At 39.7% G+C, this 12,396-nt stretch overlaps 1 pseudogene; it reads right to left on the reverse strand.

Moving 5' to 3' along the window:
• Positions 1 to 1,497: 1,497 nt before the first annotated feature.
• Positions 1,498 to 1,977, reverse strand: LOC119826868 (annotated as a pseudogene).
• Positions 1,978 to 12,396: the final 10,419 nt, after the last annotated feature.

A 12,396-nucleotide genomic window follows, 5' to 3' on the forward strand; every position in this document is an offset into this window, starting at 1 on the left:
ACAGCCATCTGCCTGTTGCCAGCAGTTATATTTAAAACTTCCTTTAAATTTTTAAATAAAAATAGTCGTTATCCGTTATAATATCCCTAAGATTTTCTGATCTACCCCCATGACAACTGTTATTGCTATGTTAGTCTATGAAATTGAGAAGAGTTTACCACCATTTATTATGAAGCAGCTTATACAAAGAAATTAATCATTCATGGAAGGTTGCTAACAGATTATGTTCAATTCTGTCAGCTTCAGGACTATCGGGAGCTAGCTATCACTTTTTATCATTTTGTTAGTGGTTACTGAAGGTTTGATTTTCTTTCTGATTCATGCAATTTTGTTAATATTTTCTTTCCTAGAAAGCTATTTATTTTATACAGATGTTTTAAACCTTTACATGATATGTGTAAATTATTTTAAAAATCTCCTATCTGACTTTTCATTTCCTTTAAAAGCACTTTCAAAATTTTCAAATCTTTACCTGTTCTTAGAACAAAACTCTTCAGTTTACTGTGTGGTTCCACTATTTTTCCATTTTAGAATTCACTAGGTTCTCAATTCACTTTTCTGAAGAATGAATGATCTTTCTGTAGATTTCAAAGAATCTTGGCATGGCTGGTAAGAGAAGCACACTGAGGCATAGTCAAAACTCACACATAGTACATACATGGAACTGGGATGTGCACAGAAGGCTGAGAGGTTCTTCCAGCTGTCACCTCAAATACACTAGCTGCGGTGGCAACTCAATATAATGTCAAATTTTACCTTCATCTTTTCTACATTTTCATTTAAAGAGTGAGCCAAACTATACTAGTCATATATCTTATACAATATTATAACCATATCAAAATAAATGTCTGGTGTCTGTTCGGATGATCCTACACCTCATAGAAGATGGTACAGTTGACAAACTTCTCATAAGACAGTAGAGTTTCTAGTTTGTGGGACTATTTTCTCCCAGTTAAAGCTTCCCTCAGGGAGGGAGAGGTTCCCGAAACTCATAAAAAAATGTTCAGACTGAGAAGGATGGCAAGACCTACCCATTCGGCTCCTCCGGTTTACACAGGAGTAATAGCTGCTAGGGTGTCCGTCTGGTAGGGGAGCTGCTTGCGAGTTGTTCAGAAATGTGACGTGCCAGAGATATGGTTTCCCGAGGGTCACCCATGCTCTTGGAAGTCACAGCTCACAGGCTGCAATGATGCTCCACTTCTGGGGTGGGTCCAAAGAGGGCTATGGGGACAGTGACAGGGCACTTCTTGCGGGTGACGATGCATGGAACTGAGGCTGTGCTATATGCCCAGAGCAAACGTGCTTGTGCAAGGGATAAATTACAAAAAAAAAAAAAAGTGGATGCTAGGAGAAATGACAGCAATTAAAATGCTGATAGCCTCCACATTAGCCTCTAAATTGGCAAGAAAACCGGGGTAGGGGAGTTGGCTTCTCATTCTTTTTTTTTTAAAAAAAGAAGAAGCCTTTATGGTCCAGGTCTTTTATTTCTTTTATACATCAGGCCAGGAATTCGTACAGAATGGGCTCCAGCAGCTCAGGCTCCTTCCCGTTAGTCCTCACAAAGTGTGCTTCCCTGGGTGGAGCAGGCTGGCGCTTCAGCTGAACCCAAGTACCCTTCTCTTTAGCTTCCTTTTCCTTCTGGTCGTTCTCCTTTACCTGCTTCAGGAAACTGTCTCTCCTCTTTGAGTGTTTTATATGTTCAATCCACACACTAATTCTCTTGGCAGGAATCTTGCCCTTAACTTGCTTGTTTACAGTGATGCCCACAGCAGGCTGGGTAACACTGTAGACTCTTCTGGTTTTGCCATGGTAACATTTATGGGGCATTCCTTTTTGAACAGTGCCTATTTCCCTGATGTCTACAATATCACCCCTTTTGTAGATTCACATGTATGTGGCCAAGGGAGTAATTCCATGTTTCCTAAAGGCTTAGAGAATTTAGCAAGTGCCCCTCCTCTTTCCTTTTGTGTTTGTCATTTTGGCCCCTTACTGAAAGAAAGATGGCTGCCATGCCCTGGCTTGTCATTTCCTAAAGCAGGTGGGCCCCAATGCAGAGAGAGCACAGATTTGATCTGTGTGAGACAGACTTCCTCAGCATCCAAACACTTGGGATCCCTGGGAAGAATTGGGCAGAGAAGAAGGGGTGAATTTGAACACCTCAAGTTCAACTTTTCATATAGAGGAAAAGGGAAATCCATGATACAACATGCAGACTGGGCCTTAAAAGTAGCCCAACACAGGAAAGAATGACAATTAGTCAGGAGTTTGCTTCTGAGCTGCAGAAATTTGAAACAAGAAATAAGAAGAAAAGACCCTCTCCCTTGGGAGGATACAGAATGTGGGGGAAGGAGAAGGGGTCAGTTTAAGAACTGTATCCATAAGAAACAATAATTTTCCATCCCTCCTTGAGACAAAGCCAGCATAATCTGATGCAATAAGAAGAAAAACTAGCACCTGATTGACTGACTCATACGAGTCATTAAGGACTCTTCGTTAGCTGAAGTCCCTATAAATATTGAGGACTAGAAGACAGGAGAAGATCAACAGGTATTACTTAGATGCAGAGCATGTGAGGGGTAGTGTTTGATACCCAGTATATGGGACTAGACAAAATTGTGTTCACGTAACAGTAAGGAAAGAGTTAATTCAACAGGGATCTAAGGACCGGTATGGGCTTTCATTACTTTATTGTACCCTGTGGTAGGACAAATCTTTATAAGAGGGTGTCAAATATCAATGACTTAGACTAACATGAAAATGGGGTTCATAAGGTAATAAATCACTCAGGAGGGAATGGATAAAACAAGGAAGTCGAGCCATTGGGTTCTGTCTAGGTAACTCAAAAGCAATGCAGTAAGAGTTGTGGTAAACTGTAATTCTTAGCGGAGGAGAAAGTGACAGGAAACCAAATTCATCGCTTATGAGTCTCTGGAAGGCGTTAACGCCTGAGAAACAATTCACGGAGGCCACACGGAGCAGAGTGGTTCAGGTGAAAATGAATCCTGTGTTGGGGTAGACAGTCATCCTCACAGAGCACACCGTGCACGCTTATCAACTCAAAGGGAGCACACTTGGGGTAGAGATGGTTCCCCGGCCCAAGGCCTTAGCAGTCAGTCCCAGAACCTGTCAGACTCAGGGACCAGCTTGAGCAGTAGGCATAGGAAATACAAGCAGAGCCCTATTTCCCTTTGGCCCTGAGCCAAGCTGCACAGGGCAATCGGGTCCTACAGAGATGTGCAGTGATACAATGGCAATTACCAGGATAAGAAGACTGGATGACTCATGGAGAAAGACTATGGATTACAGAGAGGGCTAAGTGGAACATTTTCACCCATCTAGGCCACCGTACTCAACTTGTTCTTTTGGTGGGGCCATGCCACGCCACTGCCATGGTTTACACCATGAAGTCACTTTGAACTTCAGTTACAATACACATAGAAATCAAGCTAGGACTGAGTTTTTTTCCCTACTGACTGGCTTCTATAGTGCCAGAAAGTATTATATGGGCTTTGGGGGAGAATTATCAGCAATAGTTCAGTTATCAGCATAGAAAAGCAATACAAGTAATACGAGTGATAAGATCTTTTCATGCTATATTGGGGCCTTATTAACCTTTTCTTATTCCGCTATCTGCCAAATCATGAGGCCGCTTGGTACATCTTAGAATGAATGTTCAGAATACGTCCCACAGGTTCCTTCCACGGTCCCTCTATTTGTCATGGGATAGCACCAATGGCCTTGCATTGTTAGCCTGCTCTCCACCTTTAAAAAGATCTCATTAGAAATACTAGCTCTGAGTGTCTTACAGATTTATAAAAGCAACTAGAAGGATGGCAAAAAAATGGAAGTCACAGAGTTTGAATGAAGGCACCCTGTGTGGGTGTAAAAAGCACCTGAAGGGGCTGTAAGGTTGCTAGATATAAACCTCAGTCCTTGAGATAAGCTACTTTCCTGAGGTGCTAGCCATGAATGGTCCCAAAACCCCACATAAGATACAAACCTCTGCCACTGCCACGGTCTACACACTAGAATCAAACTATATGACCCTATTGCTGAAGTCACATTTAATCTATGTTGCAATAAACATAGAGATTAAGCTAGGACTGAGTTTTTCCCGACTGATTGGCATCCATAATGCCAGGAAGTATTGCACAGGCTGTGGAGGGGGAGAATTAGCAGCAATAGTTTCAGTTATCATCACGAAAAAGCAAGATGTGTCGGAGTCTGCAATAGTGGCACAACTGTTCAGGGTACAACTAACTACTTTCTTATTGTATTTAAGGGCTGTTCTATAGGAAAGAATTGTGTTTTGTACGGCAAATCAAAGAAAAATACTATGGCAAGGAAAGTAATAGGCCCCATGGAGGAGGCTATTGCTGTCCTTTTATCAAATAGATACAATGTATCCATGAAACTGCCTTTTAAACATTGATGCTTAGAGCCATATGTTTCTCCTGTTGTCAGCCTTGATGAAGAGGTTTCATTTTGTAGTGTGTAGTGATTATTGCAGAGAATCATCACCAGTCAACCAGCTAGAACAGATTACAGTTGATCTGGCATAGAAGCCCAATGCTCAGCACCAAATAGAGTAAAATAATCACACATCAACACCACCCACTGCAGGAAACACTACAGAAGAAGTGGAAAGAATGAAAGATACAAAAGAAGAGATAGTGTGTTGTATGGTTGTTTCCTCCCGATGAAAGCATTACCTAATGGAGGAAAGCAAAGGTTCCTGAAATTCACAGGAAAGATTAAGAAGAACTGCAAAACTTAGAAGAGTCAGAAGACATTTTAGAGGTCCCTTCCCCAAGGTTAAATAAACAGGGAACAACTACTAAAAGAGAGACAATGAGATGACTGGAAGTTATGCCTGAGTCATACATCTTTTGAAAGCCGTCACTCATGCTAGGACAGACTTTTTTCATGAATCATCACCCATGTGGGAGACTAATAAAGATGCTCAAGGATCGCCCACACTTCTGTAAGAAACCCTGCACCCATGCTTCCACACGTCAGCACATTAACTTACTGGACCATCAAGTTCATCTTGGATAGAATTATTCCAATGATCTGCTATTGCCCTCTGTATCTGAGATGGATGGAAACAGTCTCTTCAGGAAACGTCATCTAATGGCTTGCTGGGAATGGATGAGTTTTTTAAAGAGGTTTTTGATCTTGCTATGTTGTTGTTGGTGGCTGTTAGTTCGTTCGCGGCTGCTCAGCCCCAAAATAATCACACAGAAACTATATTATTTAAATCACTGCTTGGCCAATCACTTAAGCATATTGCTATCTAGCTCTTATATCTTTGGTTACCCCATTTCCATCATTTTATATCTTACTACAAGGCTTGTGGCCTACCAGCAAGGTCCCAGCAGGCAGCTCACATCTTTCCCCTCTGGTGGCTCCATGGCATCTCCTCACTCTGCCTACTCTCTAACTATATATTTCTTCCAGCCTGGCTAAATTCTGTTAAGCAATTGGCCAAAAGCAGCTTCTTTATTAACCAATAAAAGCTAAACATATACAAAAGGACCTCCCACACCATTATCTGTTGGGGGAGTCCACTCGTTCATTTTCTGCTGCTCAGAGAGAAACAATCACTCAGAAACTATATCATTTGAATCGCTGCTTGGCCAATAGCTTAAGCGCAATTTTAGCTAGCTCTTATATTCTGAACTAACCCACCTCCATTAATCTGTGTATCACCACATGGCTGTGCTTACGGGCAAGTTTCCATCTGGAGTCTGTCTTCGGTGGGGCTACATAGCTTCTCCTGGCTCCGCCTTCTTTCTCCCAGCAATCAGTTTAGTTTTCCCTGCCTAGTTCTACTCTTGCCCTATCACAGGCCAAGCCAGATTCTTTGTTCATTAACCAATAAAAGCAACACATATATAGAAGGACCTCCCACAACACTATGTACTTCAATGATAGAAAAATATTTATTTGTCCAAATAGTAAAAGCAAATAAATACCTTTTGGTATTCTTTCAAATTAAACATCAGTTCTAAAGATGAACAGTTGCTTTGATCAGGTAAAAAAAAAGATGAAAAATGCAATACAAAATTGATAATTACAAAAGTTTACATGCAGAAAAGTCTCCAGACTTTAAGTGTAAAACAAACCATGAAAGAGAGACACTGTTATAGAAGAAAGTAATACATAATTGTGTTGATGTATACATACTAAACTAATTTTATTTGAAGAAGTCATGGGAATTGTGTGTAGAAAATCCTAAGACTACTCAAAACTATATTACAGATGGTAAGTGTGGTTTATTTTTTTATTAATTATTTTCTCTCTCTCTATATATATATATATATGTATGTATATGAGTGCTTGCACTTTTGTATATTTTTCATGAGCATGCAGATATCTGCAGAGGTGAAAAGAGGTTGTTGAATCTCCAGGAGCTGTAGTTACAAGAGGTTCAGAGTCATCTCTTCAGTCCTGTTAAGTTGATTTCAGTAAGGCTATGGTGTGCTGGTTAGTTTTATGTCAATTTGACAAAAGCTATTATAATCTGAGAGGAGGGAAACACAATTGGGAAAATGCCTCCATAAGATCAGGCTGATGGCAAGCCTGTAGAACATTTTTTTTAACTTAGAGATTGATATGGGAGGGCCCAGTCTATTGTAAGTGATCATAGGTTCTTTAAGACAGCAGACTGAGCAAGTCAGTAAAATGTACTCATCCATGGTCACTGCATTAGCTCCCGTCTTCACGTTCCTTCCCTGTTTGAGTGTCTGCTAACTCCCTTCAATGTTTAACAGTGATACGGAAGTGTAAGCTAAATAAACTCTCTCCTCCCTAAGTTGCTTGGTCAAGGTGTTTCATCACAACAATAACCCTAACTAAGGCACACAATATACTCAGTACTATACAGAGACAGGTTGCATTTCCATGTAGTAAATAACTAATAGTGAGTTATATTTTATAAAAGTATAACACAAAGCAAATATATGAAACCAATTACATTTTTACATGATAAGAACAAACAGATATTTTGTACATCTGACAAAAGGTAGACCTTTCTCTACCATGAATACTTAAACTATATCTAAGAAAAATTAAAGAAAAAAATAAAAGGACACAAACATTTGATGTTTGGAAGCCTCAACATTGTTAAATTTTCTGGTCTCTTCAAACTGATATATAGGTTTAGAGACTGTCAAGTAAAATGAAGCAGAATTTTTTTAGTCCAAGAATTGAAGCTGATTCTAAAATATATATGGGACCACAGCAATCTAAAATAACGGTCTTGAAAGAGTAGAACGAAGTCGGAAGAAATCACAATGGCTGCTTTCAAAACTGTCAAATCGGGTGTGGTGGCACATGCCTGCCTGTACTCTCCGCACTCAGGCTGAGGCAGGAGAATGGTGAAAGCTGAAAGACAATATGAGCCACATGGCAGGAAATTGTCAAAAAAGAAAGAGGAAGGAAGGCAAGCAGGCAGGCACACAGACAGACAGACATACTTACCACAAATAAAGTTGCATAATCAACAGTGATAAGATTAAAAAAATGAATCAAATGACTTCCACAAATTGACCTCCTCTGACCAACTACAACAATAATGCCCAGGCAGATCACTGGGGGAAGAAAAATCTTCGTGATGAGTGGAATAATGAAAACCAGATGACTGTGATAAACACAGTAAATTTCAAATCCTACAACACACAAAGTGAAATTTAATACAAATTATTGGAGCTAGCTGATCAGCTACTCTAACAGAATCAGAAAGCTCCAGGTTCAGTGAGAGACCCTGCTTCAAGAGAGAAGGTGCAAGCAATGGATGGAGACAGCCAGTATCAATTCTAGTACTGATATTTCATTTGTATTTTAATAAATAAAGCTTACCTGAAGGTCAGAGAGTAAAACAACCACCCTGGTCAGCCTTACAGACCAGGCAGTGGTGACACACACCTTTAATCCCAGTAGCCACACTAGTTTGCCAGAGAAACCAGACAGTAGTGATGCACGCCCTTAATTCCAGCACTAGAGAGGAATATAAGAAGGGAGGAGACAGCTCTCACTCAGTCTCATTCTGAGATTCTGGAGGCAGGATCGCCATTTCAGACTGAGGTAGAGGTAAGAACCAGTGGCTGGATGTTTTACTTTTCTGACCTTCAAGTTGAACCCCAATATCTGTCTCTGGGTTTTTATTAATCACGCTACATTTCTGTCCTCCATATACATGTACATACATGCATGAATACATAAACATACATACATATATGATAGCACATACAGAAAAGCACTAATTATATAATTTTACCAAACTTGACTTTATCTAAACAAAATTTCTGATTATCCAAAGATATCATTAAAGGAAAAGATAAGCTATAGACAGGGAAACAGCACTCATAACACACATCTGAAAGTATTTACAATACACATACATCATCCTATAAATCAGAAATTAAATAAATAAACATTGAGACTTGATATATGAACAGTTAATAAGCACATGGAAAAGTGCCCGATCTCATTAGTCTTTGGGAAAAATGCAAATGCAGTCTATGATGGGATACTGTATCTTACTCATTAGAATGAAAAAAACCCACTTTAAAGCAAATGGCAAATGTTGGCAAAGGCATGAAGCAGCTAGAATTCTCATCACAGCTGGTGTAATTTACCAACTGATTTTGAATACGAATAGTATGTCCATGTTTAATAAAGTTAAATCCATACTTTGATTCATATGTTGTTAAAATGCATCAAATTCCACTTGATATTTTTTGCACGCAGAGCATACCTCAATACAAATTATTTTCAAGTAATCCTTCCCTGAATTTTTATATTTGTAAAGGGCTGGGTTTAGAAAATTTGGAAGCACTGGTCAAGAAAACTGTGCTGTCTAAGGGCACACTCATAATTTCTTATTTAACTAAAGATTCAACTGCTAATTTCTATTTTAATATGTTGTAGTCAGGGTGTAATTTATGAAATTTCTGCTACACATATCTGTTTTTGGGTTTTTTTTTGTTTGTTTGTTTTTCGAGACAGGGTTTCTCTGTGGCTTTGGAGCCTGTCCTGGAACTAGCTCTTGTAGACCAGGCTGGTCTCAAACTCACAGAGATCCGTCTGCCTCTGCCTCCTGAGTGCTGGGATTAAAGGCGTGCGCCACCACCGCCCGGAAACACATATCTGTAACAATTATTCTTTCACAGTTAATGATGACATTCATGAGGCAGAGGCAAGTGGATTTCTGTGGGTTCAAAAACTAGCTTGATCTACAGAGCAAGTGCCAAGCTAGCCAGGGCTGCATAGTGATCCTCTATCTCCAGAAGTGGAGGAAATCACAGAGCTACCCAGAATTAATGATACGTTTATGTAAAGCTATAGCTAACATTTCAAAAAGTCTAAAATATCCACATGGGGTAGAAAATTGCAAAGAATAAACTTATAAGTATATATTTAAATAAAAATTTAAGAATAAAAACAAAAGTTAAATAATATATACATTAATGGAAACTGGAATAACTTTCTTAATGAAGCTTTCAACATAATCAATAAACAATTTAATTTAATTTTGACCAATTTATGCAACGTTATTTGGTCTGCTTAAATATGTTTGGAATTGTATCCCTTATTAAAATATTTTTTTGTTTTAAACTCCTTATATCACTTTAGATATATTTCCTACAAACAGAACCCAAGCATACTCATCTTGTAAAATGGATCTTATTGTAGCTGGGAGCTGGCTCAGGGATTAAGAGCCTGACTGCTCTTCCAGAGAACCCAGGTTTAGTTCCAGCACCCATGTTGCAGCTCACACCTGTCTGTTACCCCAGATCCTGGTGACCTGATGTCCTCTTCTGGCCTATGTGGGTACTACATACACATGGTGCACATGCACACTCACCACATGCACGCACACACAGGCCCACAGCAACCATGCACACACGCCCACAAACATACACAAAACACTCATAAACATTAAGTAAGAGCAAATGCTTTTAAAACGCAGTTTATCTGAACTTTAGTAACTATAACTTACTCTTTCATCTTATTTTTAATCTTCTTATTCTTTATCATATGACAATTCTTTCTTGCAAGATGATTTGGATCTTTTTCCTTCCATGTTTTTCCTAATTGTACTTTTTCTTTTTTTCATTTTAGTTTTCAAAAAAAAAAAATTTGCTCTAGATTAAGGATTTTAAGACAGAATCTTTCCCAGACATAGATTTGGGCACATCCCTGTTTTAATTGGTTTCAACTCTGAGGACAGTCTCTGCAGGACACAAAGTCCCCGTTCATTGCTTTCCTTCAGGAAATCATTTTCAAGGGGGGTGCTCATTGCTGCGTCCTTGTATGTCTGAGCTATCCCTCTGTTGTTTCCCAACTTAAAGACGACGAGGCTGGGTATAAAAGCGGTAACTTACAACTTCAGTTCTCAAAACTTTGCATACAATACATCACTTTCTTCTAAATTTAAGCATTTAGAGTAAAAGCCAAAGAACAGCCAGATTTTTGTTATATTTTTAGGTACTCTGTTTCTTTTGCTTAAATACTTATAAAAGTCTTTTCTTATGGTTGTGAATTAAAACTGTTGCCAGGATACATCATCATGTGTGCCTTTGTTCATTGATTTGTCTGGAACACAATGATTTTTTTCAATCTGGGTCTTACTTCTGTTCATGAATTTTTTTCCCTGTTAGTTCTTTGATTATTGTGTTTCTTCCATTTGTTTTAGTATTTTCTTCAAGGGAACCAGTTATCCATATATATACACGCTCTCTTTTCCCTTCCACAGGGAAAGTCAAACCATGCCAGAACTCCTTGGGTAGAGCTGCGGTTCCCTTGGCTCTATGCTGTGCATTGATGTGCATAACATCTGGTTCAGGGCTGCTTTCTAAGCTATACAGCTTTTCCGGTGAGGTTCCATCATGCCCCACAAACACTGACTTCCTGATGCTGCGAATCTGCAATGCACATAAAAATCCCTAATTCCCATCATGTGTTGTTACCACAGTTTCTTGTTTTTTGTTTTCATTTCCAGTCCAACTGAAGAGTTTTACCTGCAAGAAATCCTCCTCTGAGAGTGTGAGGGCTGATCAGGCCAAACCTGACCCAACCATCTGAGTCTTTGCTGAAATTGTTTCTTTTTCTGGGTAGAGACTAAGATGACTCAGCCTCACAAATCAATCCACGTTGGTCCACACACCAGATTCTCATTAGGGCTAAACTTGAGTCTCCAGGTCCAAAGAAGGGTAAGTGGTGAGTACCTGAACCTTCTCTCCTTGAGAGAACTCTGTGCCAGACAGCGAGGTGCCAGTGTGACACAGAGAAAAACAAAAGCTGTGCCCCAGCTGTGCTCTATAATGGCATAGCTTCTTCCCTTTGAAATTTTGTTGGCCATTGTTTTTGCTTTTGCTTTTAAAGTACCTATTTTTGCCCTCTGTCTCTATAGCCATTTTAGACGAAAGTTGAGAACACTTCATGGGGGTGGGGGGGCTGCTAGCCAGACTCCATTTTTAGCTGGAACTCCTGTGGCTTCCTAATGAATAATTAAAAGATGACCAAGGAGGACATTCAGCAACTAGATCAGTGCTGGAGATTATTCACCGAGGATGTGAATTCTGGGTGTCTCAAAGAGAAAAGAAAGAACGTTATCTTTCAGGAGAAAAGAAAAATTCCTAACAACTGACTAAGATCCCTACTAGAAATGATGATGGAGAATGGTATTCCTAAAATAAAAGGCTTAGGCAGAGAGCTCCAGTTGCTTTCTCTCAGGACAGAATTAAGAGTACCATCCTGCCCATTTGGGATTAATGTCAACACATCAGATCCTTGCTAGAATGCAGGCAATAGCGTATTGTAAGAAAGAACACCATGTGGTGGCCTTGTTAATCTTTGGGATGAGAAGCAGTTGGAAGTTGGCAACGCACATTGGCATGCCTTGGCTAAAAGGAGTTGTTAGCGTGACACCGCAGTTTTTCGGGCTGCTCAGAATCAATATGAGATATGTGGCCAGATATAGTGTGGAGCCCGGGCAACTGTTGATAATCAATTAAACGAAGTCAAAGGAAACTTTCGAGACTGTGTCGTTTGAGCAGAAGCAGCTTGATATCTACATGAACAGGACAGAAAAAAATGCTGCCCCATGAGAGGTCTCTTAAAAGTTAAATTTTTGCCATCATTTTGGGAAATAACTTTCTTAAAGACTCTCGATATAAAAATGGGTGAATGTGTCATTCTAAGAGCTGGAACTACCTCCACTGAGAAGAAAATGAGAAACACGAGCTCTCCGTGTCTACTGCGTGAAGGAAGCCCATCGCCTGTGCAAGGCCATTGTTAGAACCCACATCCCAGGAGTGGAGCAGTGCCAAGGTGAGAAGAAACTCAGCAAGAAAGAGTGCCTTCCACATTGCTGCTAGAGACTGTCCT

Source organism: Arvicola amphibius, chromosome 11, assembly GCF_903992535.2.
Source record: "Arvicola amphibius chromosome 11, mArvAmp1.2, whole genome shotgun sequence".
NCBI classification, from domain to species: domain Eukaryota; kingdom Metazoa; phylum Chordata; class Mammalia; order Rodentia; family Cricetidae; genus Arvicola; species Arvicola amphibius.